Source organism: Lagenorhynchus albirostris, chromosome 5, assembly GCF_949774975.1.
Source record: "Lagenorhynchus albirostris chromosome 5, mLagAlb1.1, whole genome shotgun sequence".
Classification (NCBI taxonomy): Eukaryota; Metazoa; Chordata; class Mammalia; order Artiodactyla; family Delphinidae; genus Lagenorhynchus; species Lagenorhynchus albirostris.
This window is the reverse complement of record NC_083099.1, coordinates 44635482-44662261: the sequence shown is the minus strand read 5'-3', so window position 1 is coordinate 44662261 and position 26780 is coordinate 44635482.

Here is a 26780-nt window from a genome sequence, read left to right as displayed (position 1 = left end):
ATGAAATCAGAAAAAGAAAACTAGTCTGGTTATATTAATTTTCTAACTGTTATGTCTTGATGAGAAGGCTAAACAGGAGTCTGAGTCTGGAATGATCTCTTACCTACTTTCCAAGATTTGGGGTAGGAAACTGAACAAAATGATCTAAGTTATGACTGAGCAGTGATGGCACACCAAAGTGAGCATGCTGGCTTAAGTAAGAACCATAGCTGATACATAAAACAAAATGTAAAATTATGAGAAAAGAAGAGCAGATATACACAGATGAAAATGATGTTTATGAGAGAGTATAATATTTAATGTTTATTATTTTAAATAGCAAAAAACTTCCAAATCTTTGGTATGCATTTTAGTACAAATAGCACTAAAATGTGGAAAGCGGTGCCGAATAGTTGCAAACAGATGAAAATGAAACATATTTGGAAAATATAAATTCAGATTCTATAATAAATTAATTTAATCCTAGCTCCACTCCTTACTTGCTTTGTGACTTTGGGCAAATTATTTAATCTCTGTGGCTCAGGGTCTTTATCTGTAAAACAGGGATAATTACAGTACCTATCTTATGAATTTGTCTTAAGGAAAATATGAATTAATGCTTGTAAAGAGCTCAGAACTATCTTAGCATACAATAAGACATTGTTAGCCATTTCTTATATATTTCCACATAGCACAATGGTCAACCTATGCAATTACTTACATTAAAAATATGATTATGATATATACCTAAGTTGCCATTATAAACATGTCTTATTGTATAAGCATTTGCAGAAATTGCATCCATTTTATTTAGATAACTATGTGTCAGCTTCAAATTTGTTTAAATGTAATGGGACTAATCTTATACTTTGTAAATTTCATAAGGAAAAGACTGTCACTTCACAAAATTTTATAAATGACACATTTCAGATCCTAATGTTACCAACTTTATCAGTAAGACTCCAAGATCAATATATTTTTAAACATTTGAAATCCACACTGTATAAATCAACTCAGGACAGGCAAAGTGACAGTGCCTGTGGAATTCACTGTTTGTCTTCCCTTGGTAATGAGACTGACTGATAATTCTTCTATGCTCTAAGTAAGTAAACTTCACTAATGTGAACCCAAGTCTGTAAATTATATTTTATATGTGGCTGACCGGTAAGCAAATTTGATTTCATGCAAATATTTTGAAGTGGATTAGTTGATAGAGAAACCACATCTGAATTCTAATAACATGCCTCTATATATACACAGGATGAAAACTCCTTCAATCCACAGGAAAGTGTCAGCATTAATAAAGCAATGTCATGCTATACCTCCCCCATAGCTGGCCTATATTGACATGAAAAATTATAATAGTAGAAATACAGAACTTTTCAGATATAAATAATCTTACTGTGTTATGAAATTTTTATCAGGAAGGGATAACTTAAGAGAAGGAAGAAATCAACTGCAAAGAATATCATTGCCATCTATTGACAATGGGTTTTGTGATAAAATGTAAAAATCTATTTTCATCTATTGACAATGGGTTTTGTGATAAAATGTAAAAATCTATTTTCATTGTATAATTGTGGATGTCCTATTTATTAAATAATAACCTATCAGTGTGTAGAAAAATAATTTTGATTTAGAGGATATAGATTTAGGGATAATAAATGGATATTTATACCACCTCAAACATTTTAAAAGCTCTAGAATATATTTACATAGTGATTCATATCATAATATGAACATTTTGCAGCATAAATGGTGAAGGCTTTTAGAAAGGGGCTGACTTTTCTTGTTGAGTGTTAATGTTCACATCTCTAAACACTGACTATCATAATTCCTTTTTTAGAGTAGTTACTAGGTAGGTAGTGGTAGCTTAATATTTATTGAATTTGCAAGATTCCTCTGTTTTATAAACTAAGTAATTTTATTTTAATTAAATGCTATAAATATAAAGTATATGTGTATGACTCTGTGTACAGGTGAAGTACTACAAAAAGGATAACAAACAGCGAACCTAATAAGGGGTCTTTCAGGGAAAGCAGACTATTAAAATCCCATGTATCAATCTACTTAAGCTTGCTAAAAATAATCTGCTTTATCTATGAGAAATGTTTTAAATATGTGCTAAGTCACCTATCTTTGCTTTGGCATGGCCTTGGTTTACCACTGCTATCAGGTCCAGTGCCCAGTCTTCCATTCAACTGATGTGTTTTTATACCTATAACAATAATTTAAATATACTCATAAGATACATACACTAAGATACATACACTCCCATAAACAAAATGATAAAAGGGAACAAAAGACAGAGGTAGTATTATAAATTAGCTTTATACATAAAATAAGATTTTCACTTGGTCTGCCTAAGTACTTTAAAACACTGGGCATGTAGCTTGGGCCATATTTTTGTACCTGCCGTAAAGAACTAAGAACACATTGCTCTAGGATCATTGCTTCTTCCAAATATGTATATGTATGGCTAAGGAACTAGCTTTACCCACTTTTTCAAGCTCATTACAAGTTTCTAGAACAAGAGAAAACAATTACGTACATTGAATTATTTTAACATAGAGTGACTGCTACCAAGAACACTGAACACTTTCACAATATATGTGAAATTGCCTTCCTCTACTTCAATTTCAGAGATAGTGCTAGTTTCCTGTACATTGTGATGTGTTCCATTATTCCATTAAGAGAGCTGTAATTGTTAGCTTAGGTACAGAGATAAGTAATCGTGGAAACAGATGATGATTGTAAGCCATTCTAACCCTATTACAACAAAGCCATTTGAAGTAAACTCTAACAAGGAGATTAGATTCCTCTCAGACCTAGGTTAAGACCAAAGGCAAAGAAAAGCAACTGAAATTGTACCTGTCTTTTAACTGGATGTGTACAAACTATAAATTGCAAAGAGAATTTTTATCATAGTAGAAGAGATTTTTGTTCTTTTTCTGACACATATTGTAAAATTATTCAATCACTATTTTTGTTAATTTGAAATTCTGGAAATTTTTATATGATTTTGTTAAAGCTTTAATTAAATAAGATTCAATAAAAACAAAAAATTCATTTTATGGTGGTAGCTGACTTGATCTACATAAGAAGAAAACACAGTTATATATATGTGTGTGTGTGTGAGTGTGTGTGTGTGTGTGTCTGTGTCTGTGTGTGTGCGTGCTTATTCTGGTATCAGTTTTCTTCCTAGCAAGTTTTTTTGTTTGTTTTGTTTTGTTTTTTTGCGGTACGCGGGCCTCTCACTGTTGTGGCCTCTCCCGTTGTGGAGCACAGGCTCTGGACATGCAGGCTTAGCGGTCATGGCTCACGGGCCCAGCCGCTCCGCGGCATGTGGGATCTTCCCAGACCGGGGCACGAACCCGTGTCCCCTGCATTGGCAGGCGGACTCTCAACCACTGTGCCACCAGGGAAGCCCAAGAGCAAGTTTTTATGAGGTCCTTATCAGAAGAAAAACAAATATGTTGTCTTATTTGTCCCATTAATTGTGCTCTATTCATAGAGTCAATAGATACATACCCAACCTCTGAGATTTCATCTATGCCCTTGAAAGGGCCCAGTTGACCTCCAAACATCCTCCCTTTTGTCTGCCAATATATATGAAAAATATATATTCTAAAGGTGAATATATTATTTCAAACATCAGCAAAGTATATTACACTGTTTTTTCTTTATGAGGCTTTAAAATTTGGCAATGACAAGAATACAAAATAGAATAACAAGTTATTTCTTTGCCTTAATGGAGCTTAAAATTTAGTATGGGCAATTCTAGAAGTCTACATATGAATGTACAGTGTACAACTTTTAAAGATAGCGGGTTTTTTGTGTCAGCAATGTGCCAGGCACTGAGTTAAGCATGAAAAGATAAAGATGCTTGATAAAAATTTTACAGAGAAAGAAAATAAAGCTCAGAAATACTGAGGAACTTGATCAAAAACAAACAGCTATAAAAGAGAAGTCCATACTCAACCCAAGTCAGTTAATTACAAATTTCTATGTTCTTAACTACTAGGCTACTCTGCCTATGAGACATTTCAAATAAGAAGCACAACTCAGGGTTATCAAGCCTTGAAACAACATGTCATTTATAACAAGTAGGAGTCAGGGCAGATTCTTGGAGGAAGTGATATTTAATCTTTACACTGAGGCCAAGAAAAGCTGCAGACAGTGAAGGAACTTAGTGAATGGTGGTACAGATTTCACACAAGGCATGCTATGTTCAGAAAACTCAATGTCCAATTTTAGGCAAGTTGAGTGAATAAATGACAGTAGTTACAGACACATTTATACAAATGGCTTGGCCAAACTGTGGAAATTTTGAATAATTTGACTAGAAAATTGAACATTATTCTGTAGACAAAAAAAAGTATATGGGATATGTTTAAATTTCAGTTAAAATTGCTTTTGGGAAGATTGATTTCTCAGCAATATGTAAGATGGTACTTGAGAAGGACTACATAAAAGACAACTCTACTTAAAATCTCTCTACATAAGCATGACTCATTAGCACCATTCAAAGCATTAAACAGATCAGTGCACCCATCCTTCTTAAGTTATTACAATGTAAAGAGGAGAAAAAGGGTTGGAAGTACTAAGAATTGGGATCTGGAGAGATTTTTAGTTAAGAGACTTGAAAAGCTTGGGCCCAGTGATTTTTATCATGATTTTCCCCAAACTCAGCAAACCATCACAATCCTTTGAGTTTCATTCTTTTCCCTGAGATAATACCCTTATCACATCAAGAAATATCGTGATACATGGAATCCTAATCATCCATGGCTGTAGTCAAGGATTTGACTGGCATTCTTTTGGGAGAGAAAGAATGGTTTTAGTCAGAAGAGCAAAGAGTAAAGAATATTTGTGGCTGTTGAACTGAGGTCTCTAGAGTTAAAACAACAACAACAACAACAATTTTAGCTCCTACTCCTCTCTAGCTGCTCATCATCAGGTTCTTTATTCTTCCTCAAGGACTAGCATTTATTGTTCCCTCTGCATGCAATACCCTTATCCCAGATGGCTCTCCTTCACTTTATCAGAGAGAATAACCAACAGTTTGTCACTCCCTATTTCCTGGTATATTATGTTTTTATTTGTCTATAGACTGTCTTCCCTAAAAATACCCAAAAATTAGATAACACATAGATGGGGGTTACTATGTGCCAGGTATTGTTTTGAGCACTTTAGAGTAACTCATTCAACCATATGAGAGATTTACAATTATCCTCATATTACAAGTGAAGTAACTAAGCTTCAAGTAGATTACCAAACCTGCTGAAAGCTACACAGCTAAATATTATAGGAGAGTTAGGATTAGAACTCAGGAAAGTGACTCCAAAATCTAACATATAAACTATCACATTCTGCTGTCTTATATAAGTGCTATGAATATAGAAATTTGATCTATTTTAGTCACTACTGGATTTCCACTAACTAGCACAGAGCCTGGCACATAAATGATAGCTATTTTCAGAATATGTGACTAAACCAGAATGTTAGCATATACTAGGAAAATGTAGAAGTAGATTCCTTGTTTAGAAGGTTTGTGTTACATTGGGACATCAACAGTAAATGAATGAAATACTTAGGAATAAACCTACCTAAGGAGGTAAAAAACCTGTACTCCAAAAACTATGACACTGATGAAAGAAATTGAAGATGGCACAGATGGAAAGATATACCATGTTATTTGACTGGAAGAATTCATATTGTTAAAATGACCATACTACCCAAAGCAAGCTAGAGATTCAATGCTATCCCTCTCAAAACACCAATGACATTTTTCACAGAACTAGAACAAGGAATTAAAAAATTTGTATGGAAACAAAAAAGACCTTGAATAGCCAAAACAATCCTGAGAAAGAAGAATGAAGCTGGAGGAATCACACTCCCTGACTTTATACTATGCTACAAAGCTACAGTAATCAAAACAGTATAATACTGGCACAAAAACAGACACATAGATCAATGGAACAAAATGGAGAGCCCAGAAATACACCCATGCATTTATGGTCAATTAATCTATGACAAAGGAGGCAAGAATATACAGTGGAGAAAAGACTCTCTTCAATAAGTGGTTTTAGGAAAACTGGACAGATACATGCAAAAGAATGAAATGAGAACATTCTCTAACACTATAAACAAAAATGAACTCAAAATGGACTAAAGACCTAATGTAAAACTGGAAACTATAAAACTCCTAGAGGAAAATATAGAACACTCTTTGACATAAATCATAGCAATATTTTTTTGAAACTGTCTCCTAAAGTAAAGGAAATAAAAGCAAAAATAAACAAATTGGACCTAATTAAATTTAAAAGCTTTTGCACAGCAAAGGAAACCACTGACAAAATGAAAAGACAACCTACCAAATGGGAGAAAATATTTGCAAATTATATGACCCATAAGAGATTAATAGACAAAATATATAAACAGCTCATATAACTCAACATCAAAAAACAAACAACCCAATTAAAAATGAACAGAAGATCTGAATAGACATTTTTCCAAAGAGGAAATGGAGATGGCCAACAGGCATATGAGAAGATGCTCAACACTGCTAATCATCAGGGAAATTCAAATCAAAACCACAATGAGATATCACCTCACACATGTCAGAATTGCTATCATCAAAAAGAACACAAATAACAAATGTTGGGGAAGATGTGGAGAAAAGGGAACCCTCATACCCTGTTGGTGGGAATGCAAATTGGTGTAGCCAGTGTGGAAAACAGTATGGAAGTTTCCCAAAAAACTAAAAATAAAACTACCATATGATCAAGCAATTCCACTCCTAGGTATGTATCTACAAAAAACCAAAACACTAATTCAAAAATATACATGTACCCCAATGTTCATAGAAGCACTATTTCTAATTGCCAAGATATGGAAGCAACCTAAGTGTCTATCAACAGACGAGTTGATAAAGAAGATGATTGATATATATTATATACATATTATATATATATACACACATATATATACACACACACACACACACACACACACACACATAATGGAATACTACTCAGCCATGAAAAAGAATGAAATTTTGCCATTTGAAACAACATAGATGGACTTGAGGGTATTATGCTAAGTGAAATAAATCAGACAGAGAAAAACAAACACTGTATGATATCACTTATATGTGGCATCTAAAAAATACAACAAACCAGTGAATATTTTTTAAAAAAAGGGCAGACTCACAGATATAGAGAACAAACTAGTAGTTACCAGTGAGGAGAGGGAAGTGGGGAGGGCAAGATAGTAGTAAGGGATTAACAGGTACAAATTATTATGTATAAAATAGGCTTCAAGAAAATATTGTACAACACAGGGAATATTGCCAATATTTTGTGGTAACTATTGAGTGTAACCTTTAAAAACTGTGAATCAGTATATTGTATACCTGTAACATTAATATTGTATACTAACTATATCTCAATTTAAAAAATGTTAATGAATATAAACCAAGGCTAAGACACCAATATCTTCACAGGGGGCAAAGGGCTTCATTAATCTCACTGTGAAAAGAAAATGTAAGTTAATACCAGCATTTTGCAATGCATACATCTATATTTATAATGTCTTATATATACATACTTGAATATAATTAATTTTTAGATATGGGTATATCTATTGTAATCGTTCATTTTAAATATTCTTTTTATTTATTTTTTTAATCTCAGAAATAAATACTCAGCCCCAAAAATTTGATCAGGAATTTTTTTCATTCCTAATAAGCCCTTTTTTTGTTTTTTTTTTTAATGTTGTAGCATTGTTGATTAACAATGTTGTGTTAGTTTCAGGTGTATAGCAAAGTGATGCCATCATATAGGTATCTATTTTTTTTCACATTCTTTTCCCATATAGGTTATTACAGAATATTGAGTGGAGTTCCCTGTGCTTTACAGTAGGTCCTTGTTGATTATCTATTTTATATATAGTTGTGTGTCCATGTGTGTCTATATTAATCCCAAACTCCTAATTTATCCCTCCCCACCCTCACCTTTCCCCTTTGGTAACAATAAGATTGTTTTCTAAGTTTGTGATCAGAAATTTTAAGGAGAGGTATCTTAGCAAGGAGAAACGAAAAATATATAAGGTTATTTTTATGTTTCTCATAAGATACCTTTTATCTGCACAGCTTACAAAATGGTATCTGTTTTTGATCAACCTTACAGCTTTTAGCCTAAAGATAGATACTGCATTTTTCAGTTTATTTTAGGAAAAACACAGTATTTTCACCCAATTGTCTTTAAATACTTTCAAATGAAATTACATTAAATTTTATTATATATAGCCAAATTATATGAATTATTTTCTGCATTTAAAGGACTCATATTTGGGAAAAAATAAAACAGGCAGATCAAATACATGAAATATTTTTTGTTAAAATCATGTGAATCCTTAGTTAAAACAATTATATTTTTAAGGGACAAATGTCATGTAGTAGTCGATTTATTGTGCCTTATTTCAGTTAAGTAAAGTGCCATTAACTGGGTCCTACTGAGTTCCTTGAGAATGAAAATTTATTTTTAAATACTTACAGAGTTTGTGTTCCTAAACCTGGAACATATATCCAAAGCTGAAAGTTACCAAACTTTTATAACAAAGATTTAAGGCATTCTGACGAATAACAGTGCCTAGAAAATATGGTTACACATTTTATTTTTGAACGACACAAAACTTTCAGATCACTGCACAATTATCAGTTACTCCCTTCACAAGGAATGGTTTTTGCAGGAAGCTCTCCCCTGTAATAGAATTTATGAAAACCCTGATTTGAAATATAGAAGAGACCTTAAAGATAAAGCTTGGCTTTTTCAATACGGAGAGGAAATTTTACTGTTTAAGTGCTAGGTTTAAGAGGAAAGTATATAATTTAGGGATCCTGGTGATAGAAACATATGAATGGAGTCACCAAGATCAATATAAGGTAGTAAGTGAAATAATGCCACAAAAACTAAGGTAGAGACACTGTTTCTGAAAAGATATAATCAGCTACAGACATAATATATTAAAGTCATGTGACTATATTGCTGGCTTTTGGGAATTGGGGTGAAGATAATAAACTGTAGTTAGAGGATGCACTTTGTTTTATGAATAACATTTTCTAAACTGCTTATTTTAGTATATGTCTTCCCTTCCTCCTTGCGGGGAACAAAAGCTCTTTGAAAATTCAGATTGTTTACCATGCTTGTAGTGAAATACCTAATTTACTAGAACAAAGGCAAAATACGTTTTTAAACAGAGATAAAGCATTTCTTTTTTGAGCTTTTTTTCTTTAACTGGGTGCTCCTATCATTAAAAATTATGACAGTTTCTGATATTACTATGAAATTTTACAAGTGAGGTTTAAGATTATGCTGAAATAATTCAGTAAAGATTTTGCTGTTTTTTGTGTCTCCTGAAAAATTAAAACATGATTAAAAAAAAGACCTATGCGATCAAAATTACACAGAAGGGTTAGGAGACATAGGTTTTTAGGTTCTTCCCTTGGATCTAAACTAATTTACTATTTGACCTTCTGCAAATAACTGCATTTTTGGAACAAAGTGTTTTTCATCTTTTAAATGGGTATACTTTAAAAAAAAACTATTTCAAGGGGCTGTTGTTGTAGAAATTAAATTAAATTAAAAATTAAGGTGATTAAAATTTTTATTTTATTGCATATTTTTACATATTCCAAATATTACCTGTAATCAATCTGTACCTTTAAAAATAATATCTCTGGAATATCTTTTCTATTATTCCATCAGACCAACACTTCCATCAAACCTTTGGCAATTCTGCTCCCCAAAAATCTCTGCTGAGCACATTTCCCCATTTTGGTTTTTTTCCACATAACTTACAAATTAATCTAAAATAACCATTTTATCATATCAAACCTTTGTTTAAAAAACGTTTCCATGATTCCTTCTTTCACAAAATAAATTGTGAACCATTTACCTTATCAGTCAGATCATCCAACATTTAATTTCAGCTTCTACTTCAGTTACTGCATCTCGTTTTTTGTCAACGCTGGGGTGTGTAAAGAAACTAGTAGTGAGGACACTCACGTTGGGGTAAGAAAGGAGGCTACCTGTGGATAAGGAGGTGCTAACCAATAGAACATTGAGGCTTCCTTGAACCCTAATGGTATCAACATCTCTGCCTGCTTGAAATGCAGGGAAAACCTCCTCCTATAGTCCAATGGGACTATCTATCAATCCTTTTGGGCTTTATAATTTCCTGCTGTTCTTCCATCCAAGTTGTTCTCTACTAGGAATGTCCTTTGAATTCTCTCAGTATCAAGAAGGATGAGGGAAGGGAAGATGAAAAGTTACTTCTCCATGAATCATTTACAAAACCTCTCATTTGGAATTAATCTTTCATATATTTTCTTACCACTTTGTATTATAGAACTTATTACAGTATTGTCTTACATTCTGAATATCCAGTGACTTTTATGTTTGTCTCTCTCTCTCATCATATTAAGAGAAATCTAAAGCAGGGCTCATGATCTATTCATCCTTTAATTTCACACAGTGCCTGGAACTGTGTCACTTTATGACGTAAACAGTATACATCTTGTTCAGTTACTTGGAAGGCAGAATAAACAAGCTTCTACACAGAATCGCTGTGGAGAATTCTGAGGCCAATCTAAGTTTTATACCTTTGTAGGAAACTGTACTTTCTGACTTGGCTCTTATACTATTATTTATTTTCCATTTATGTTTAGAAGTTTCACAATAATGAGAATCTTTGTATTTTTTATGAATTTTTACTGGAAGCTAGAGAGAATTATTGATTTATACATATAAGTGATTTTTAGCTTATGAACATTTTCTTCTAGTAAACTTTGAATTTATTTCTCCCACATATACTCTGAACTTCTTGAATGCTAATTATTTATTGTTTAAGTAAATAATTAGTTTATTTTGTTTCTTAACTTAGTTTATTCTTGTTTCTTAAATCCATATCCTTCATGTCCAAATTTTCAAATGTCACTGCTTATCAGAATTTTTGGCACCTGGTCAATGTTATCAAATAGTGGAATAAATGAATGACTTGTATACAATTAAGACATTTTGAAATTTTTAAAGAAAGGGAATAGAGATTGAAGGATATAAAAGTTATCCCTAAAAATATTTAAACCTGTTTATAAATGCCCCATTGATTCAGTTTTCTCAGAAAAAAAGCAGGAAATATTAATTTTAAATGATTCACCTTTCAAATTATTTAAAACAATGAAATATGCATATTTCTAAAAAACTTAGCATTAGTCAAGTGAAAACACTTAATGTTTCTAAAATTGTTCAGTCTACACTACCACAATTTGGCATGGGCATTTATTGGAAAGTAGAACAATTTATGGCTCTTAGTACTACTAATAAGTTTCACTATAGGATATTCATTCCAATCTAAATTATTAAGGTATTTATAACTCTTACCACCTATCAGCTATTGTAGCAGCTAACTTGAAATGAATTGGCTTGTCTCTATTTTGTTACTAGAAGCTAGAAAAGCACAGCATCATAAATATTACCATTATTAAAACTCTTACTGGCAGTACCAACAGGGAGAGTCTGAAGAGGCCAGAGGACTCTAAAATAACTCACTCCAAGAGAAAGTGCTGCTTAGATCATGTAGGCATGTAGACAGATACTAAGTCAGGGTGCTGCTATGGTTCATAGCAAAATCTAGTATACTTATAATTATTTGTCAGTTTGACATGATGCATTGACAATGCATTCTTAAAGATAATTGAAAACAATATAGGATATATCAGTTATCTATTGCTGCATAACAAACCATCCCAAAGCTTAGTGGATTAAAATAACATTAATTTGCTGTGATTTTGTAGGTCAGAAACTTGGATTGGACTCAGCTGAGCAAGTCTTCTGCTGGTAGCATCTGTCTGGGGTTACTCACAAGACAGTTAGTTAGTCTATTAGTCGGGAGATCAGTGGTCTCAGGGATCTTAGCAGGACTGCTTCTCTATGCTTTGTGAGTCCCACCTTCCACTAGGCAGTTGAGGTTTCCTCAAATGGAGTTGAGGGAACAACAAAGGGCTACTTCTGATGCATAAATGTTACTGTCTCATTGGCCAAACTAGTTACATGTTTAAGCCAGAGTCAATATTGGAAGGGGTTATATAGTTGCATGGACATAGGGCGATGTGATCCTTTAGCCATTACTATAACAATCTACCACCTGTGGTAAGTCATAAGTGAACTTTGGGCATACCCTAGATAGCATGTTTTAAAAAAATTATTTACACTAACATTGCAGATTATTTGTCAGAAGTGCAAAGTTTAAAAAAAATATTTATGTGCATTTTTGTAAAATTGTATTCTGCAGCTTTCTTTAGCAAAATCTTCTTTAAGTAGATAAGACAGAGTTATTGAATCACATTATCACAATTTAATCATAATCTATTGACATTTATTGCAGAAGACAGTAAAGATCAGATTCACATATTTACAACTGCCTCAAAAATTAATGCATCAACTTTAGTTAACTTTTGTCAAACTTCAAAAAAATATTATTTAAGAAGTAATTTCAACAATAAGTTTCAATTAATTTTTCTTTGGGGCTAAAACAAGTTATCAGAATGTTAGGTTAAAAATTACTAAATACTTGAAATTTGATTAAAAACTGCCGTTTTCTGCAGTTTCAAAGAAGTATGCCTCAGGTAGGCTTGGCAGATAAAATACAGGATGTACAATTAAATTTGAATTTCAGATAAATAATGAATTTTTTATATTTTTCCCAATGTTATATTAACTAGGCATCGTGTATTTTGCTAAGTCTGGTAAACCTTACCCTCAAGGCATTAGTTTTAAAAGGTTTCATTCAACTTGCTCTAAAGAGATGATGTAATGAAAAGTTATTATTTAGGTACTCTTGATAAAAGAGAACTGGCCATGAGAAAATCAAATAGATCTGCCTTGTGTTCCAGAATTCCATTAATACTACTTGACAGGGTATGAGACCACATGGAAGATGTGTATGTAAATGAGATTCTTGTTGGATAATACATTTTTCTAGGCAGGGCTGGTATGCTCATATCGCAAATGATTTTCTCCACAACTGGAGGTAAATCTTCTAAATGCCTCACATCTACTGATAATGTTTTACATATCCATGTTTATGAAAATCATCCAGAAAATTTGTAGTGTTGTCTCATATTAAAATGTATATTTACTTGAGATATTGAAGTCCTTACTAATCAACTCATATATCTAAGAAATAGTGTTTAAAGTTAAAATGGTATCATAAGATATGACTTTTTTAGGAATACAGAAACTTCCTCTAGTAGATGAATGACCAAAGGAGAGAAGAAAGGAAATAAAGGATTAAGTCTATCTTATCAATCAGATTGTAACTAGAAAGCAATGTGTTTAAAACACTAATCCCAAAATATCTCTCCCTCTCTCTTTCTCCTTCCACCACACATGCATATACTATAGAATATACAGTATATTAAACATATATCACCTGTATATTATTAAAAATAATAGGTTTGTGTAATGCAGAGTATGTAATTCCTTAAGATGAATAGCAACAAGGAAAATTTTATGTAGGTATATTGATGATTATTTCCTATAATACAGGGAAGAGTTACATTTAGATAGTAGGCTTATATTAATTTATATAATTGACCTGAAGTATCCTCACATAATAAAGCAAGATAACTTGCAGTGCATTTTTCCACAGGCCTAGCTCACATATTCAGAGAAGTTCTTCTTGATGAATTTGAAATATATTATAGACTCCTTGACTAAAATAAATTTTTTTGAAAAGTACAGTAGTCAGCTAAGGGCTACCATGACAAAATCATAGACAGTGAGGTTTAAACAATAGAAATTTATTTTCTTATAATATTTTTGGCTGAAAATCTAAGATCAGGGTGCCAACATGATCAGATTTTGGTACCAGCTCTCTTCCTAGTTTGCAGACAGCCAACTTCTTGTTGTGCCCTCATATGACAGAGAGAGAATAAGCTCTCACAATTGTCTCTACGCTGGTGTCTCTACTTATAAAGACATTGATCCCATCAGACCACGGTCTCCCACCCTCATGGCTTCATCTCACCCTAATTACCTCCCCAAAGCCCCATCTCTAAATACCATCATGTTTGGGATTAGGGCTTCAACCTATGAATTTTGGAGAGACATACACATTCAATCCAAAATAAAATGCTACTTCTTCTAGAATCCCATTTTACTTTTAAAGAAAGCATATATCTTCATTTATTTCATTCATACCTTTATAATCTCTTAAGCATTCTATGTACATAATACATTGCACAATAAATGCTGGATTTACTTTGTTAAATTACGTTTTTGACTTTGAATTTTATCCTTAAAGGAGAAAAGAATAAATGGTGGTAGAATTTATGATGGCTAAAGTTGTAGGCTTGTTTCTGAAATGGACAACCTCAGTGCAGAAAAAGCCATTCTTTCCACATAACCTCAAGAAAAACAGTTGAGATACTGTTCAATGCAGGCCATGTGTCGAAATTTGAACTAATCTTGTGCAGTGATTATTGAGGACTAAGTCATATATCTATTCTTAGCACAAAAAGACAAAGACCTAATTTCCACCTAAAACAAATGGGAGACCAAAAGAAAGCAATAGTTTGAGTGGTTAGAACAGAGACCTCCCATATATGGGTGGATACCATGTGTTTATTTAATCATCTCAAATTTCCCAAAACTTATAAAATTATTTAATTCTTTAATGATTTCTTTTTCTTTCAATAAAAAGAAAAATTAGCTCATTATATAATATTTCATGTTGAATTTTTTACCTTTTATGTCTAGTAATTCCTTCCCTTTAAATATATTTATGTGACAAATAGGAAACTCAGTCGACAAAATAAAAATGTGAAGTATTAAAAATTGTCAGAAAACAGGAGAAAAAAAGAATCCTTTCTATGTCATTTGATTCACAGCATCATAGTAACATGTCAAAAAGCAAAATAAAGCTACCCATATAGGTACTTTTTGTCAAGAATATAAAGAGGGTATTTATTTACCTGGGTGCTTTAAGACTCGGCAGAAAATATTTAGTATCTTGCGAAGTCCATATTATGGTTATTGCTAGCATTTGGAACTGGAAATATAAGTTTTAAAGTCTTGTTTCTACCAGCAAATGATATCAATTTAATAAAGATATGCATCCTTTTATGTATCAAATTCTTACCTGGAAATGAAAGAATATTAATTTAGTAATCTGAGCTCTCTTTTCCAGGGCTAACATTGTATAATTTCAATTCTGGTTCTATTTACTAATCCCAGTGGTGGGAATAGAAATTCTTTACAAACCTGACACTAGCAAGAATTGAAGTAGTAAAGGATTAAGCAACTGTAGCTGGATGTTCATTTCATATACAATTGTTATTATAGGAGTGACGGTTATAAAGTTTTGTTCATTTCTTCCTATGCTTCTCCCCAAGAAAATGAGTACAAGTCATGGTTTTCAGTGCTAAATAGGTAAATGGACATCTGCCAAGTTAATTTTGAAATATTTATATATGAGGAGAAAAGAGGATGGCCAAATCCTTTGAAAATCTACACAGAGGCTCAGCATTATAGTCTTTACCTCACTTGCAAATCTGCTGATATAAACATCTACATGATGACAATCATCATCCACTCCATGTACCTATTGTCAATATATGACTTTAAGATTGCAGCTAACAACAAAACTAAAGATAATAGAAATCAGATTGCTTACCTATTTAGCTAAATAATAAGGAAACATAAAACATATTTTTATCTATAATGCATGTGAGCCACATAGGTTACAGATAGAAGTTCTTAATTGTTAGTCTATATATTCTGTCACTTAAATGATTTAGAAGATACTTTAGAGTCTATTTAGAGTCAAATCTTGACTCTTCTGCTTTCTAATTATAAGATAAGAAATTTATTTGACTTCTTGCTTCACTTTACTCATCTATGAAAATAGAAATGATAATAATAGCTCCAACCTAATATGGCTAATGTGAGAATGAAATGAAATAGCATAAGTAATTCTTTCAAAATCAATGCCTCTAACATAGAAAGCATTATATGTGTTACCATTATTTTTATCAGTGGTGGTGATACCATCATCATCATCATTATGATCATCATCATCATCATTTTCCATTTTAACCACAAGGGATGAAATATGATGTTGTAATGTTTGAGAGTATGTGTTCTTGAATCAGAATAACCTGTTACCATTCCTGATATCCCTATTTAGCATCTATGTGATCTTGGTAAAATTACCAAATCTCTCTAAGCCTCAGCTTTCTTCTGAGGAAAATAGTTTTAATAATTAGCATATATTTCACTCAGGATCAGGGACATAATTTGCAAGACTCATAGCAAAATGAAAATTCAGAGTGCCTTGCTCAAAAACAGGGGAAAAATATTGTTATAGGTACTAAAAATGAGGTGTTTTCCTTTCTTTTGCATGGTATATTTTTTATTTGATATTTAATGTTTTTCAAAGTAAAGAAAAATTCAAAACTTAAGTTATTAGCATGAACTTTATATTATGTGATGCCGGTTTTAAATGCAAATTTCAGAGCGTTTAACATTTATGTGGAATCATCACAATTACACAATCCGTATTTCATTGTTCATATCCAAAGTGAGGCTTGAGCTGACCAGAAGAGACCAACACAAGCTAGATTCAGGAAGTTTGAAATGAGAGATAGAGTGTCCCCCAGTCACTAAGAGGGCCTGAGGAAAAACTCTCTTGAACACAGGATACTCATGAAAATTCTCTGCCTTGGGAGTGGGCGTGTGGTGGCCAAGGGCATACACACGTTTTGGCTTGAGGGTTGCTAAGTTCATTTCCTTCCAGTCACTAAGCAGATAAGCCTTGCCTCTGTTAAGGTATGAAAGCAAGCCAGCCACCTCTTCTTCCTAAAGGCCAGATGTGGGAACACACAATAGGTGAGTGACTCCCAAGGATATTACAACCTCTGTGCTGGAACATGCTATGTACCTAGGAACCTGAGCCAGACACTGCCAGCCTGAGACAGAACCGCTACCACCATGCCCCTCTTCCAGACTCTGTTAGGTGTGTGATCCCAACCCCTACCCTCCCAGAGCTGGAACCCAGGCTGACAGCCAAAAGAGTCAGTCTCTGGGTGGAGCTTTAGGACTCGGAAGCTGGGTGGTCCTGTGACACAAGTAACTGAGGGAATGGGCATCTGAGAACCCCTTCTACTGAGATCAGGAGGCTGGGGAAAAGGGTCTACACATTAGCCTAAGCTCTAAGACCCCATCCGATGCACTATTGCTTCATCCATCAGAACTTACTTACAGTATACAAAATCAAAAGTAAAATCAACATACACGAAACAATGTGATACACTACATTAACAAAATGAAGAACAAAAGTCACATGATCATCTCAATAAAGGCAGAAAAAGCATTTTACAAAATTCAACATTTTTTCATAATAAAATACTCTCAAAAAACTGGGCATAGAAGGAATTTGTATCAATATAATAAAGTCCATATATGAAAAGCCTACAGATAACATCATACTCAATGGTATTAAGCTGAAAGCTTTTTCTCTAAGATCAACACAAGGCCAATACACCCACTCTCACCACTCCTATTCAATATAATCCTGAGAAGTCCTAGCCAAAGCAATTAGGCAAGAAAAAGAAATAAAAGGCATGGAAAGGAAGAAGTACAATTATCTCTGCTTGCAAATGATGTGATTTTATATGTAGAAAACCCTAAAGACTCCATGAGAAAACTGTTAGGGTAAACAAATTGAATAAATTTTCAGGATACAACATTAACATACAAAAATCAGTTCTGTTTCTGTACACTAAGAATGAACTATCTGAAAGTATAGCTCTTTCTTAATTAAAAAAAAATTCCATTCACATAGATACAAAAAGAATAAAATATTTAAGAATAAATTTAGCCATCTAGTTGAAAGACGTGTGTACTGAAGACTACAAAACACTGATGCAAAGACATCCCATGTTCATGGATTGAAAGAGTTAATATTATTAAAGTATGCATACCACCCAAAGCAATCTACAGATTCAGTGTACTCTATCAAATTCCCAATGGCATTTTCTACAGCAATAGAATGAACAATCCTAAAATTCATATGGAACAAGAGACTTGGAGTAGCCAAAATAATCTTAAGGAAAGAAAAACAAAGATGGAGGTATCACACTTTCTAATTTTGAAATATAAATAAAGATACAGTAATCAAAACAGTATGATGCTGGCATAAAAACAGACATATAGACCAATGGAATGGAAAAGAGAGCCCAGAACTAAATCCACACATCTATGGTGGATGTGCCAAAAATTCACAATGGGGAAAGTATAGTCTCTTTAAAAAGTGGTGATGGGAAAACTTGATATCTACATGCAAAAGAAGGAAACTGTACCCTTATCTTATACCATAAACAGAATCAACTTAAAGTGGGATTAGAGGTTTAAACATAAGACCAACAACTGTAAAAATCCTAGAAGAAAACTTAGGGGAAAACCTTCATGACATTGGTCTGGGCAATGATTTCTTAGATAGGACATGAAAAGCACAAGTCACAAAAGCAAAATTAGACAAATGGTACTGCTTCAAACTAAAAAGCTTCTGTAGAATGGGAAGAAAACCATCAGCAGAGTGCAAAGTCAACCTATGGAATGGGAGAAAATATTTGCAAGCCATATACCTCATAAGGGATTAATATTCAAAATATATAAGAAACTCCTATAACTCAATAACAATAAATAAATAAATAAACAACCCAATTAAAAACTGGGCAAAGGACCTGAATAGATATTTCTCTAAAGAAGACATACAAATGGCCAATAGGTATATGAAAAGATGTTCAACATCACTAATTAGGGAAATAAAAATCAAACCACAATGAGATATCACCTTGCACTTGTTAGAATAGCTATTACCAAAAAAAAGATAACAAGTGTTGATGAGGATGTAGAGAAACTGGAATCCTTGTACATTGTTGTAGGAAATGTAAAATGATTCAGGCCACTATGGAAAACAGTATGGAAGCTACTCAAAAAATTAAAAATAAAATTACCACATGATCCAGAAATCCCACTTCTGGGTATATATCTAAAATAATTGAAATTAGTATCTTGAAGAGATATCTGTATTCCCATGTTAATTGCAGCATTATTTATTGATACAATAGCCAAGATATGGAATTACAACCTAAATGTCTACTGACAGATGAATGGATGAAGAAAATGTGGTATTTACATACAATAAAATACTGTTCTGCCTTAAAAAAGAAGGAAATCCTATTATATACTACAACATGAATGGACTTTGAGGACATGCTAAGTGAAATAAGCCAATCACAGAAGGACAAATACTGCATAATTACACTTAAAAGAGGTGCCTAAAATAGTCAAACTCAGAAACAGAGAGTAGAATGGTCATTGCCAGGGGTTAGGGGAAGGAGAAAAGAGAAAGTTGCTGTTCAACAGGTATGACGTTTCAGTTATGCAAAATGATTAAGTTCTAGAGATCTGCTGTACAGTGTTGTGTTGTACAATATTGTGTACTGTGAACTTAAAAACTTGAGTGTCTAGCTTATGTTAAATGTTCTTATCACAATTTTTTGAAAAGGTTATAGATGTGACAAAGTGAAGTCCGATGGCTATAAATTTTTGTTTGGTTTTGGTTTTGTATTTTTAAATTGGAAGGCAGGGAAACACATCATGAAGTGAGATTAGAAGTTTTTGTAAGGATCAGACCATGATGGCATTATATGAACTGCTAAAGAATTTAGTATTCCTGTATGAAATGAGGTGACAATAAAGGTTTTACTCATAGGAGTAATTTTGAATATTAAGAAATAAATCACTTGACAGTTGTATTGAGAATGTGTTGGAGAGTTGGAAAGTATATGAGCAGAAAGAACAGTTTGAAGATAGCTGCAGTAATCCAAGTGCAGAATCTCAGGGACATAATTTTAAGCAGTATGACAAGAAATGGAGCTAAGGGAGGCAGACTTGATAGTTAATTAAGGTGTTGATGTGCCTTGATGATTGATTAGCAAAGAAAGAAGTCATGATATTTTATAAGGATCCTGTTTGAGTAACTCTACAAAATGCTGGTGCCATTTACTGCAGCAGGCAATTAAAGAAAATGTTTATGTCTGGAAGAGAGAATGATGAAACTGCTTTCGTTTTGTTTTGTTTGGCATGTTAATTGTGAGATGTCCATGAACATCCCGTTGGAGTTGGTAAATTTTAATTGGTTATTTGAATCTGGAACCCAGGTATGAGATTTACACAAATATTATAGATTTGTGTGTCATCAGCGTATAGGTTATAGTCAGCTGATTGCATAGAATGAGAAGGGAAGACCAACATGGTCAGACTTTGAGGAATGCCAGTATTTATGGAATGGAATAGTAAAGAAAAAAACTAAGAATATTGAGAAAAAGTACCCAGAGGAAGACTTTTCATAGGAATCAGGGAGGAAAGAGCTTCACAGTAAAGGAAATCTTTACTAAATAAACTATTCCTACTGTAAAGGAATCAATCAAAATGCTTACAATTATCTGTTTTAGGAAAAAAGTTACTTGTCGCTTTTGTAGGGTGGGCATTTTCAACATAGGTGGGATGATTTGATCAAACTGATCAAAATTAGATTGTAGGGAGAGAGCATAACACAACTTTTTGCAAAAGTTTGTAAGGTTAGTGAATGACATAGGGCAATAACGAAAAGGTAATGAAGGACGGAAGAAAAATGTTTTGACGATGAAAGGAAGGTGCATGGTTAGAAGAGTTGAGAAAGGGGTAATTAATGTACTGAATTCCTTGGGGAAAAGAAAGATTAGATACAAAGCTCAGGTTACTGAACATATTGGGTATTTTTGTTCGTTTATTTTTTTAAAGGGATACCACATTTTTTAACTTAGGAGCAAAGGTGAAAAGTGGGTGAAAATACCAATAAATATGTATGCATAAGGATTGCAAGTCAGAAAATTTAAGCATGATATAAAAGTTGATTAAATAGTTTGGCTTAGGTTCAAATCTAAAGGAAACAGACATTGAAATGGATTTTGGATGCACACGTTTGTAACAAAGTTTTCAACAACACCTGTGGCAGAGTGAGGGAAGCAGGCTTGTGCAGAGGGAGAGATTGAACTGCAACCAAGTTACAGTGAATCAAGGCAGAGGCTGCATTATGGCACAAGGCATTAGACAAGGGCCACCCCAGGGAGAGAGAATAACCTTGGGTAAGGCAGCTTCCTTATAGAAGAAAATGCCTGGAGGGACACTCAGCTGTGAGCCATCAGCAAGCAACACTTCCGGAAGCTGAGGGAATGTGTCTTGTACTGGAATGGAGTTCTATGTATCACATTAACTCACTACAGGGATTTAAAATGATTCTGAAATTTCTGGGTCAAGATAGCCATTGACTACCTGAGTTTCTTTCTTTCTAAGGCTGATTAAAATGAAGAAAAAAAAAGAATATATTATGAAGAACTGAAACCCATCACCACGACTATCAAGAAAGAAATAGAAATATTATATTTGGGGACTTAGACATAAATATTTGAGAATTCTGGATGGCTCAAGAGGTAATGTGCGGGCCTTTAAAAACTGAATATCATCACGAAGTACAAGTCAGCTTTGAACATAATCTTGCCAGAGTTTCAATTTGTATTTTGAAGAATAAATACAAAGTTACAATGTGTCTCTAAGAATGTCTTACACAGACCACATTGTGCAATTTTAAGAAAAACAAATATTCCTTTTGACAAATTATATTTGTCCCCTAGCAACTTAGGAGAAATAAACTCACTCTTCACAAGAAGAAGACATGAGCTATACTTGAAGCATCATGATGTTTATACACACCTGGGGGATCTGAGCTCATGCCACTTAAAGCCATTGGAAACCTAAAATGAATATGGTTCCACTGACAGGCAGCTACACCCTGAAACAGATACATTTTCAAGACACAAGAAGAGAAAATAATATAGAGTGTCTCAATAGGCAAGAAAGAAAACTGGAATGGAGCATTTTTAATGAGCATCCCATGAGACCTAAATGAGAATTAAGTCAAGAGACTGAGTAAAATAAATCAAAGAGGTGCAATGAAGCTATTCCTCTAAAGGCCAGAAAGGTGAAAATTTGAATGCATTTGTTCAAAAAGTTTGAAAAATACAAAATAATTTTTGAAGCAGCATTCAAGAAACAGAAAAACTCAAAGTAAATACTTTATGCTAAAGAAAGAACTAATAAAGATAAAACTTGAAATTAATAAAATAGAATAAAAATAAAAGTCACTTGACAAACTGTCTTGTGCAAGATATTTAACAACAAAAATACAGACACACTTCTGGGTAAGGAGATTACATAAGAAAAATGTTAAGGAAGAAAACGATGAAATCTAACTGCAGTTTCAAAGATGATAAAGTGTTTTTAAGAAATCTTTATGGGGAAATGGTTTTAGCCATGATGGAATAACTGAGACTGGATTTGCTTCCCACTTTAAACAAACAAAATATATCCAAAGTATATGAAACACATTTTTCCCCATTGGACAACAGGTATCTCAATATAGTAATCCTTGAAAGAAGGGAAATGAATATGATGATCCCTAAGGTTGTCCCAGCTAAATTTTTGGAGAAAGTTTCTAGAAAGAAATTCAGGGACAGAATATGTAAACAGAGCTTGCTGATCTCCCTGAACTGAGGAGACACAGTACAGAAGTCTAGCCAAAGTGGCTAGAATTTGTGAGGCAGAATTCCAGAGAGGAGAGAGTTATACAGAGGAGGAGTTACCAAGACCTTCAGAGAATTTTCCTCATATCTTCATCTGAATCAATACTCAGACACCTACTCATGAGGAAGTATCTCATGACCAGAAAAAGACTCCTGGAAAGAAACAGGCAGAACAACCACTGATAATCACATAGAGCTGAAAATAGTTCACGTTCTGAACAACCAGAGTGGGAAGTTCTTCAATTACATGGGACATCAAGTAGAGTCCTCAGTAGTGGGGCCAAATTAACCATAGATTAAAGGCTGTTCTGGGCTTGTCCAACAAAGCTTAAAGAAGCATCAAAAACATTAAATTGTTTCCAAGTAGCTTAACTAAATCCTAGAACAAAATCCAAAAATATTTAAAAGAACACAAAAATTCTTAGACCCATTATCTAAAATTTGCAATGCCTGCTATTCAATAAAAAATTACTTGGCATGTAAAGAAGTATGGAAATATGAACCTTAATGAGAAAAATCAATAGAAACAGAGCCATAAATGACATGGAGAATAGAATTAGTAATAGTAGCAGTAATAAAATAAGAATAATGATGATAATGAATTGTCTTTGAGTGTTAAACGTGTGTCAGCATTGAGCTAAGTGCTTACCATCCATTACTCAGTGTGGTCATTTTTCCAAACACTTTGTAAAACACAATTATTTCCCTATTTTAAATGGTGTAGAAAACCTGGCCAACAACACACGAGTACAACATGGCTGAAATAGGATTGACTTTCAAGTTCAGCTGACTGAAAAGTAATGTCTAGCAAATGCTCTTACCTATATTACTTTATTGTCATTTAAAGTTACAGAGATATTCATTAATACTGAGTACTTCCTAAAGTAATTTAAATGAGTAGAAGTAATAATGCTATTTCATAAGGTCTGTCATAATTCTGATAATATTTAAAGACTGAACTAATTTTAAACTTCATCTTTCACTAAATTCAAAATAAATACCTCAAATATGCAATTATTACTCTATAAGGCAAATTAATGACCATCATTTTAATTTAAGTATTTCTTAAAATATTCTAAAGAATACAATTAACCATATATAATTGGCAGATGCAGTTTCACAGCAGATATCATATGTGAATAGGAAGCTAGGCTACCAGCCCTCTAAGGGAAGCCCCTGTTTTTCAATCTCAACTTCACCTCTCCAAAATATGTCTTGTTTCTTGTGCTAGATTTTATATCTTCCAATGGTTTTTCTGGGAACAACATCTCGAATTAGCCTCCCCAATTACCACCCCAAAGCTAGACTATCAAAATGTCAAGATTATCAAGATTAAATTTGGAATTTGGGCATTACTAACGATTTGGCCAAAGGCCAGAATTTATGAATAGTAAGTTTATAAACTTTATGATTCATTAGAAAAGTGTTATGAATAGTAAGATACAATATTGAAAAGGTAAAAGTCAAACAATTCTTGTACTAAAATAATTTAGACTGGGGACAAAAAAATCCACAAGAATATAAGCATGCTAGTTATTATACCAGTAGTTTCTGAGCCATCTATGTGGTCAAAAAAGGTACACACACAAACACATACCATATCATGTATTCATAGAGATGAAAAGATGGAATGAAACAGATTAGATGGTAAAACTTAATTGATGTTACAATTTATTCCGCTGTTTTAATATTTGAATTTTGTATTACATTATGTACATACGCATTATATAATAAAAGCTTTAGAAGATTATTTCCACTTAATTTTATTTAAGGTATCAGAAGAAGTACTAGATATATCTAGTTGAAAGAAAATAGTGTCTGACTTAACACCCTAACACGTCACTTGGTTCACTTCAAAATTCTCCACTCACCTCATTTGCATAATTTAAATAGTCCTATTGAAAAATGAATACACATAATATGTGAGTTTCAATTGATATACAACCTAAAATATAACAAAATAGAATTGTAGGCTAAGGGGAGATCATTATGATTAAAAGATAACATCACCATACAATTTAGTCCAGCCATATATTTTCATTTTTTTAGAAGATGCCTATGTATTTACTTTCAAGTTTTGTCAAGAGTAAATTTTTTCCTAATGAAAACAAGTGAAATTACTTTCCTTGTAGAAATCACCTATAAAATCTTTAAAATAATGAAGACAACTTTCTAAGAGAAAGAATCACATGATCTCGATGCTGTGTAATTTTTTTCAAAGAAATAAGACTGCATTTACATTATTGTACAGACTATTCTGTATTTGGAGATAGTTGCTATAAATTAGAAAAATTATTTTTATTGCATTTAATGTTTGTTAAGCAATTTTTAGTACTGAAACAATGCTGAATCACCTTTTTTCTTCCAATGCAGCTATACCTTTCTTGAGGTCTAAAACCAGCATATGGGGCATTGGCAGGTTCTCCTTCCTGAGCCTTACTGACTGTAGGTAACTGACTCCCTACTGTGTGATATTAAAAACGAAAAAGAAAGACAAAGACTTTCAGGGATAAGATGTTAAAATTTAGTAGCAAAGAGAGTGGATGTGTCTCCACCCTCCCCTCCACACACAAAAACCCCACATCAACCACCACCACCAAATATCTTTCTTAACCTTTATTTTCTGTTTTCTTAAAGTAAAATTTCTCAACATACAGACACTAGACACTAGTATATCTGTATGTGATAACACACAGAGAGGCCACATTTATAATAAACTTTGTAAGTCTGTTTCCACACAAATCTAACTAGTAACCCAGATATTGCCAAGTGTAATTTCTATTACTTGATCAAAGGATAAAAGCTGAGTATGCATGATTAAACACACCTCAATACTGAGCTGAACTGACATTTACCTTTTAGACTAAGTATTAGCATCATATATACCTCACCAGACTATTTTGCAGGGGTATTTTTTGTGTGTGGTACAGGGGACTCTCACTGTTGTGGCCTCTCCCGTTGTGGAGCACAGGCTCTGGACGCGCAGGCTCAGTGGCCATGGCTCACGGGCCCAGCCGCTCCACGGCACGTGGGATCCTCCCGGACCAGGACACGAACCCGTGTCCCCTGCATCGACAGGTGGACTCTCAACCACTGCGCCACCAGGGAAGTCCTATTCTGCAGCTTTTAACAGTCACTAGGGACTATTAACTTCCTGGAAGTTCACCAGGATCTGATGCAAGACAAGACCAACAATAATTAAATGCTGCAGCCTTCTTGAATTACAGTTTGGATTACTATTTATTCCTGTTACTTAAAGGTATTTTATTGAGGTCATTTCTGAAATAGGCTTTGGACAGTTGAGGGAATTGCTTTGAAGAAGGGGAAGAGAAAAAAATTATTTCAGTTAGGGGCATGGTACGTATAAAATTCATGATGAAGTATAGGGCATGCACAAGATCATAGAATAAACCAGACTAGTGCAAAAACAGCTCTGCTGAGGAGAAATAGGAGATAAGTTTGGTTGGCTACCAAACTGTTACTCTTCCTTCCTCATGCAAAAGTCCTTGTTCACCTCCTCTTCAAAACATCAACTTATTCTCTTCCATTCTCTCTTTCATCCTTTATTCTAAAGAATTCCAGGGGGCTTCCCTGGTGGCGCAGTGGTTGAGAGTTCGCCTGCCGATTCAGGGGACACGGGTTCGTGCCCTGGTCCGGGAGGACCCCACATGCCGCGGAGCCATGGCTGCTGAGCCTGCGCGTCCGGGCTGCTGAGCCTGCGCGTCTCCTGTGCTTCGCAACGGGAGAGGCCACAACAGTGAGATGTCCATGTACCGCAAAAAAAAAAAAAAAAAAGAATTCCAGTCCATTCCACCTAATCTTTGCAGAGTTTATCTACTGGGTCAAAGTTAAGATGATCATATAAGTTATATTCAAATTAGTAAAATTTGAGAGTGAAAGAGAATGTTATTGATAATTATGTCATGACATCAGGTATAAACCAGGTTGTTCCAGGTAAATGCATACATGTGGATACCCTATTCATCTTGGGTGTCATCAAAACCAGCCCAATAACTTGGCTTTAACTATATCATCTCCATATTCAAAGATA